Source organism: Apium graveolens, chromosome 4 (genome assembly GCF_009905375.1).
Source record: "Apium graveolens cultivar Ventura chromosome 4, ASM990537v1, whole genome shotgun sequence".
Classification (NCBI taxonomy): Eukaryota; Viridiplantae; Streptophyta; class Magnoliopsida; order Apiales; family Apiaceae; genus Apium; species Apium graveolens.
Window position 1 is genome coordinate 123,779,358 of NC_133650.1, and position 8,767 is coordinate 123,788,124.

At 38.5% G+C, this 8,767-nt stretch overlaps 2 non-coding genes across 2 annotated transcripts; both read left to right on the top strand.

Moving 5' to 3' along the window:
- Positions 1-322: 322 nt before the first annotated feature.
- Positions 323-429, top strand: LOC141722077 (small nucleolar RNA R71). Its single transcript, XR_012575109.1, has one exon. It is a non-coding gene; the product is annotated as a small nucleolar RNA R71 (small nucleolar RNA).
- A 6,315-nt stretch (positions 430-6,744) lies between these two features.
- On the top strand, positions 6,745-6,851 carry LOC141722180 (small nucleolar RNA R71). Its single transcript, XR_012575205.1, has one exon. It is a non-coding gene; the product is annotated as a small nucleolar RNA R71 (small nucleolar RNA).
- The last annotated feature ends 1,916 nt before the right edge of the window (positions 6,852-8,767 follow it).

The following is an 8,767-nucleotide window of genomic DNA, read 5'->3' on the forward strand; positions in this document are numbered from 1 at the left end:
CACATGCGGATCTGCACATAGCTCACAAACACTAATTATCTGCTTAACACCATAATTAGCCAGAGAATCGATCTTCATAGACAATGCCTTTAGTTGAGCAGTGATAACCGTAGCTGTATCCACTTCAAGAACTCCTGCTACCTTGCCCTGTGGACATCTCTGGGTTGGATACTGATATTCATTAGTAGTCATCAGTTCAATTAGATCATAAGCTTCCTTATAGGTCTTTGCCCATAATGCTCCTCCTGCTGCTGCATCGAGCATGGGTTTGGACTGTGCTCCCAACCTATTGTAAAAACAAGTGATGATCATCCAATCAGGCATTCCATGATGAGAACACTTCCTAAGCATCTCCTTTTAGTGCTCCCAAGCTTCATAGAAAGATTCTCCTGATTGCTGCGCAAACTGAGTAAGAGCATTCCTGATTGCAGCTGTCTTCGCCATAAGGAAGAATTTAGTAAGAAACTTCTGAGCAAGATCTTCCCAATTAGTAATCGAACCAGCTGGTAGAGAGTGTAACCAGCTCTTAGCCTTTTCCCTCAGAGAGAATGGGAACAGTCTCAGCTTCACAGCATCTTCGGAAACACCGTTGAACTTGAAGGTGTCGCAGATCTCAGTGAAATCCCTAATGTGCATATTGGTATCTTCCATTGAAGAACCCCCAAACTGGATTGAATTCCTCACCCATTGAATTATGTCAGACTTGATCTCAAAGGTATTAGCTGTGATAGCTGGCCGGATAATGCTAGATCGAATGTCATTGATCTCGGGTTGAGAAAACTTTATCAAGGCTCCCGTTCGTGCTGCTGGATCTCCCATTGTAATGAGTACCTGAAACACAAACAAATAAACCGTGAAAGTAAAAGAATCGGAGTTAGTGAACTTTAACGACCACTGATGACAAGCACATAAACTAAAAATTAACACCGAGTCCCCGGCAGCGGCGCCAAAAACTTGTTAGGGCGAAAACACGCGCTAATATTCACGCAAGTATACGCGTTCACAAGTAGTATAAGATATAAATCAGATTCGTTCCCACAGAGACTGGTTTAGGTTAAGTTCAATTTATGCACCTATGCAACGATGTATGGTTATCGCTCAATGCTAAGACAAATAACAAATTAGGTTTTTATTAAACTAAGAGAATATACTAAATAACATTAACTAAGAGAATTGAGGTTGAATTACTACATATGACAAACATGGGATCCTAACTTCATTACTAATTCAATCAATAGCCTTATTGTTCTTAACCTTAGCATGTGATGGTGATGACACTAATCAGATAACACGAAACTGATAAACGCCAACTTTCGTTGTACGAGTACCATTCTACCAGACATCCACAAAAGAGATAGAAGCTGAATAGGCACCAATTATATTGAGACCCTATATGTCTATAGAATTTGACAACATAACGGTTTAAGCATAAGTTATCTATCTTGATTACATAGGGCAAGTAAAAATGTTAGAGTTACCTACGAATCATGCATACACATACATGAACCTATGCTAGCATGGAAAGTTCTAAATCTCAAGATCCACCATCGCTTCAATAGAGATTAACACACTATCTTATATGTTAGCTACACACATAAGACGAATAAGCACAACCAATACTAGGATATCAATCAATCACCACACACCAATATACCAAAACAAATTAATTATTGAAATCCATAAGTAAATCCGCTAGAATCCCATGACAACGATTAGCCCATAATCGAACTCATCGTCACCATGGGTTCCAATGAAAGCATGATATAAAACAAGGTCTTAATAAACGGTATAAATGATTAAAGTACGAATAAACGAGATCTAGGTTTAACAAGAATGAAAACGAGCATCCAAAGTTACAACTAATTCAAAGAATCATAAGTTGAAAACAAGATCTTCTTTTTCGGAGTTGTTCTATGCTTCCAGGTCTTCTCCTTGGTATCCCAATCTTCCCGGATGATGAAAACCCTTTTTTTAAGTATATATACGCCCCTAGTGGACCTGGACCCTTTAAAATCGTCAAATTCCACTCAAAAAAAGCTTTTTCAGCGAAATCAGCGACCAGCCGCGCCCTGAGCGGGCGCTCAGCTCTCTGGGCGGCCGCTCAGCTCTCCTGGGCAAGCGCTCAGACAGTTTCTGGAAAAATTTCTGATGAATCTTGTTTTGGCCATAACTTGAGTTCTACTCATCAGAATTAGGCGATTCAACTGCCCACGCGAAGCTATTGAGATTCTCTACAACTTAACAATGGCCTTGGCTTTCAAATCTAATCACTTTTTATCATATTTCCTTTAAAAGCTCTTTTCTTCATATAACTGATACCTGAAATGCAATAACACAAAAACACATCAAAATACCAACAACTTGAGTCCAAAACACCAATTTAAGCTTGTAATGAAGCATTCCAAGTGGATATAAAATCCACTTATCACATACACATACATGAACCTATGCTAGCATGGCAAGTTCTAAACCTCTATATTCACTGTCGCTTCAATAGAGATTAACACGCTATCTTATATGTTAGTTACGCACATAAGACGAATAAGCACAACCAATACTAGGATATCATACAATCACCACACACCAAGATTTCAAAACAATTAATTATTGAAATCCATAAGTAAATCTGCTAGAACCCCATGACAACGATTAGCCCATAATCGAACTTATCGTCACCATGGGTTCCATGAAATCATGGTATAAAACAAGGTCTTAATAAACTGAATAATAATTAAAGTATGAATAAACGAGATCTAGGTTCAACAAGAACGAAAACGAGCATCCAAAGTTACAACTAATTCAAAGAATCACAAGTTGAAAATAATATCTTCTTTTTCGGAGTTGTTCTGTGCTTCTAGGTCTTCTCCTTGGTATCCCAATCTTCCCGGATGATGAAAACCTTTTTTTTAAGTATATATACGCCCCTAGTGGACCTGGACCCTTAAAATCGTCAAATTCCACTTAAAAAAGGCTTTTTCAGCGAAATCAGCGACCAGCCGCGCCTTGGGCGGCCGCTCAGCTCTCTAGGCGGGCGCTCAGCTCTCCGGGCGGCCGCTAAGCTCTCCTGAGCGGGCGCTCAGCTCCTGTCTGGAAAAATTTCTGATGAATCTTGTTTTGGCCATAACTTGAGTTCTACTCGTCAGAATTAGCCGATTCAACTGCCCACGCGAAGCTATTGAGATTCTCTACAACTTGACAATGGCCTTGGCTTCCAATTCTGATCACTTTTTATCATATTTCCTTTAAAAGCTCATTTCTTCATATAACTGATACCTGAAATGCAATAACACAAAAACACATCAAAATACCAACAACTTGAGTCCAAAACACCAATTTAACTTGTAATGAACATTCCAAGTGGATATAAAATCCACTTATCACACCCCCAAACTTGAATCGATGCTTGTTCTCAAGCATAAACAGACTCAAAACTATAAAACAATCCTAATACATGAATGCAACTACATGAATGCAACTAAATGATAATGCAATCGATCTCCTCAGAATAACCATAACCAAATGAATAAGCCAATGCCTCTAAGTATGCCATAACTTGAAATAGAGTTCGAATAAATCCTACAAACCAACCCACAAACCAGAAATGTGCGTGTGTGGATGCTTAACAGATATACTCTCGATACTAGATCAATAACCATAACTTATCTATTATCGAAATAATCAAAAGTTTATAAATAGAATAGACAATAAATGTATTATGACTCACAACACCTCTTTTCTACTAGAGTTATACAAGGATTCACACTATTATTGAACACATAGCAAAGATGTTTATTTGACCGTGCAATGAATGAGGTCCCAAAAAGACTTATGCATTAATACCCATGTAGCGAGCATTAGGTTAGCGGATCCCAGACTATAAAAGCCTTAGGTCACTAGGCACAAGTCCCCTAGAAATTAATAACTCGAGTATTAAAGAGCTCACTCTTGATTAATTATGCATAAACACATACTTTTTTCTTTCCTTTTTTTTTCTCTTTTTTTTTCTTTTTTTTTCAACAATTTCTGAATGAGTGTGTTTCGCTCCATCTCATTCAACCCTAGACTACTCATAAAAATATGAGCCGGCTACTAGCCATTTGACGCCTAGCCTTACAACAACTAGCAATAAAATCCAAGTTTTTCTCTAGATAAAAAAATCAGTGTTTTTACGTCATTACGAGAATATCATAAATTCTAAATATAACCAAGTGATTAAATCTCAACAACAAACAAGTATGATCATGATCTAGATCAAAAGCAACCCTATAAGACTTTGTGAAAATATTTATTTCTGGCATGCAAATCAATTCATGAGGACTTAAACATCCCTCTATTTGTCATCACCACACTCAAATCAACATCAACTTATCAAATATCATAGTTCATCTTAGGGGATCATGCTAAATATGCATGCAAATGCAACTATATGAAATCATATAAAAATAAACAAATATGTCCTAAATGAATAATCATGCAAAAATATGAATGAACTACAACTAAACATGCAATATGAATCTATATGAATCTATATGGACACACACTACTAATCCTTACATTATCACCCCCAAACTTAAAATTTTCAATGTCCTTATTGAAGGTAATAATAAGGATTTCAGGCATACCTAGTCATCGGAAAGATCACCCTCTTCGGGTGGAGGATCAGGTGGCCAATCAAGCTCGCCACCAGTGTCTCGGACAACAGTACCGAAAGTGTATGTCAAATCTTCATCAAAACGATGGTGAATGTTGTGCATGGCCTCCATATGCCTAGTCACTCGCCTGTACTACATCACCAAGATCAAACCTATCAACTATCTGTGGCGCATGAGAAGAACCCACTGTAGGCACTGGAAGATCCTCCAGCAACTCTCTACATCATCCAAAATATATCCCAACCCCTTATCATGGGGTGCACCTAAGAATGAATAACTCAAGTGATCTGGCTTTCGGTTGAGCTCAAGTATGGGAGCTTCTTGAATAAATGGTTCAAAACGCTCCTGAGAAATTTTCAGCTCTGCTAACCCAAGAGAATCGAATGACTTATCCAACTTCCTCTTCAACGGAGGTGCATTCAAAACCTGCAGTTGCTCTATTTTAAAGCACTCCTCTTTAGCTGTGGGTAACTTTATTTCCTTGAACACATTAAAAGTGACCTTTTGATTGCAAACCTTCATCGAAAGCTCTCATTTTTGCACATCGATCATAGTTTGGCCTATAGCCAAGAATGGTCTTCCAAAGATAATGGGAATCTTCTTAACTTCCTCGAAATCAAGAATTACAAAGTCAGCAGGGAAGAAGAGTTTATCCACCTTGACCAAGACATCCTCCACTATACCTCGTCGACAAGCGATGAAACGGTTAGCTAGTTGCAATGACATGTATGTTGGTTTCGGATCAGGCAGACCAAGTTTCTTAAAGATAGATAAGGGCATCAGATTGATGCTAGCTCCTAAATCATATAAACACTTGTCGAACGACAAGTTTCTGATGGTGCAAGGAATAGTGAAGCTTCTAGGATCTTTAAGCTTCGGAGGCAACTTCTGTTGCAGCACAGCACTGCATTCCTCCATGAGAGCAACGGTCTCTAAGTCATCGAGCTTCACTTTCCGAGAGAGAATACCTTTCATGAACCTCACATAGCTAGGCATCTATTCAAGAGCTTCAGTGAAAGGTATGTTGATATGAAGTTTCTTGAACACCTCCAAAAACTTCTCAAACTGCTTATCCAGCTTTTTCTTCTACAGCCTCTTAGGAAAAGGAGGTGGAGGATAGATCTGTTTCTCCCCTGTATTACCCTCAGGAGGAGTGTGTTCTACAGTAGTCTCCCTTGGTTCCACCTCTGCTTCATTCTGCACTTCTTCTAAAGCCTTAACTGCATTTTCTGAAACTTGAGATTTTTTAGGCTCTTCTTCTTGCTGAATTTGCGGGCTTGTGACCTTTCCAGACCTTAAGGCGATGGTGTTCAACTGTTCTTCAACTTCCCTCTTGCCTGGATTTGCTTTTGTATCACTAGGAAGCGTTCCCGGTGGTCGATTCAATAAGGCATTAGCAATTTTCCCTATTTGGTTCTCCAGAGTCTTGATAGAAATAGCCTGGCCTTGGCATATAAGACCCTGGTTTTTGCACATAAGCCGCAACACCTCCAATTCAGATTTTTCATTCAAAGATAGACCTGCATCATGATTTTGTTATTGAATTTGGAGTTGTTGTTTTGGTGCAATTTGTTTCTGAAAACCAGGAGGGTTGAATAGCTTATATCCAAACTGCTGGAATGGTTGTTGCATCGCATTCCGATTGTTGCTCCTGCTGAAGTTAGGATGATTCCAGTTGTCAGGATGATAAGTGTCTGTAACTGGTTGCTGCGATCTCTGAAAGTTGCTCACAAACTGAGCTGATTCACTAGATATAGCACATTGTTCTGTCACATGCGGACTTGCACACAGCTCACAAACACTAATTATCTGCTTAACACCATAGTTAGCCAGAAAATCGTTCTTCATAGACAACGCCTTTAGTTGAGCATTGATAGCCGTAACTGTATCCACTTCAAGAACTCCTTCTACCTTGCTCTGTGGCAATCTCTGGGCTGGATATTGATATTCATTAGCAGCCATCAGTTCAATTAGATCATAAGCTTCCTCATAGCTCTTTGCCCATAATGCTCCGCATGCCGCTGCATCGAGCATGGGTCTGGTCTGTGCTCCCAAACCATTGTAAAAATAATTGATGATCATCCAATCAGGCATTCCATGATGAGGACACTTCCTAAGCATCTCCTTGTAGTGCTCCCAAGCTTTATATAAAGATTTTCCTGATTGCCGCGCAAATTGAGTAAGAGCATTCCTGATTGCAGCTGTCTTCGCCATAGGGAAGAATTTAGTAAGAAACTTCTGAGCAAGATCTTCCCAAGTAGTAATCGAACTAGCTGGTAAAGAGTCTAACCAGCTCTTAGCCTTGTCCCTCAGAGAGAATGGGAACAGTCTCAGCTTCACAGCATCTTCAGAAACACCATTGAACCTGAAGGTGTCACAGATCTCTATGAAATCCCTAATGTACGTATTGGGATCTTCCGTTGGAGAGCCCCCAAACTGGACCGAAGTCTGTACCCATTGAATTATACCAGGCTTGATCTCAAAGGTATTAGCTGTGATAGCTGGCCTGACAATGCTAGATTGAATGTCGTTGATCTTGGGTTGAGAGAAATCCATCAAGGCTCTCGTTCGTGCTGCTGGATCTCCTATTGTAATGAGTACCTGAAACACAAACAAATAAACCGTGAAAGTAAAAGAATCCGAGTCAGTGAACTTTAACGACCACTGATGACAAGCATATAAACTAAAAATTAACACCGAGTCACCGGCAGCGGCGCCAAAAACTTGTTAGGGCGAAAACACGCGCTAAAATTCACGCAAGTATACGCGTTCGCAAGTAGTATAAAATATAAATCAGATTCATTGCCACAGAGATTTGTTTAGGTTAAGTTCAATTTATGCACCTATGCAACAATGTATGGTTATCACTCAATGCTAAGACAAATAATAAATTGGGTTTTTATTAAACTAAGAGATTATACTAAATAACATTAATTAAGAGAATTGAGGTTGAATTAATATATATGACAAACATGGGATTCTACCTTCATTAAATACTTCATTCAAAATCATTGTTCTTAACCTTAGCATGTGATGGTGATGACACTAATCAGATAACACGAAACTGATAAACGCCAACTTTCGTTGCACGAGTACCATTCTACCAGACATCCACAAAAGAGATAGAAGCTGAATAGGCACCAATTATATTGAGACCCTATATGTCTATAGAATTTGACAACATAACGGTTTAAGCACAAGTTATCTATAATGATTACATAGGGCAAGTAAAACGGTTAGAGTTACCTACGAATCATGCATACACATACATGAACCTATGCTAGCATGGCAAGTTCTAAACCTTTATATTCACTATCGCTTCAATAGAGATTAACACACTATCTTATATGTTAGCTGAAAGTGTTTGTCCTAAATCCAATCATGTATGATGAGTTAGGAAGAACTTTCTTGTATTCCTATTTGATTTCATTTGAATTAATAAAAGACTTGTTATGTTTTTATAATGGGCTTTATCTATTTAAAGTGTTTTAAATAAGATGCTCCATAGTTTAAAGTAAAGCTTCTAGAATTATAATGAGATTATAATAGTGAGATCTAGAAGATGACAACTCTAGACTTAAATAATTCCAGATCATAGGAGAACTAATCGGATGTTAGTGGATCCGCAAAGATTGGTACATACTATGCTTGCTCCCTTCAGGAGGATGTATGTTCTCATAGGCATTTGTGTGGTGACACTATAGCTAGTATGTATGTGCTTATTAGGGAATAAGTTCACTGAACATGACTCGATAAGTTGAACAACTAATGGAGATTACTCACGTGTCAATAGTGGTTCACTGAGTGATAGTTGTACAAGTATCCTTAGACTTGAGATCATTAAAGTTATCTTGTATATAATGAACTGTGCTTTGGTTTAGTCATTTGTCTCAAGGACATCCATTAGGTCTATTCTGGGCATAGGGATTTGTGTACAGAGATAATTAACGTCAATAGAGGATCTACCCCTTCCAGTATAGGAAGAGAATATCCTATGTTATTCTTAGTATGCGAGTTCTGGAATCTCTGGCCAGAGTGTATGAAATTAGAAAGGATTTCTAATTTGCATTAATATGAACTTTGCATTATGAATAAGAAATCTTATGATTAAATTT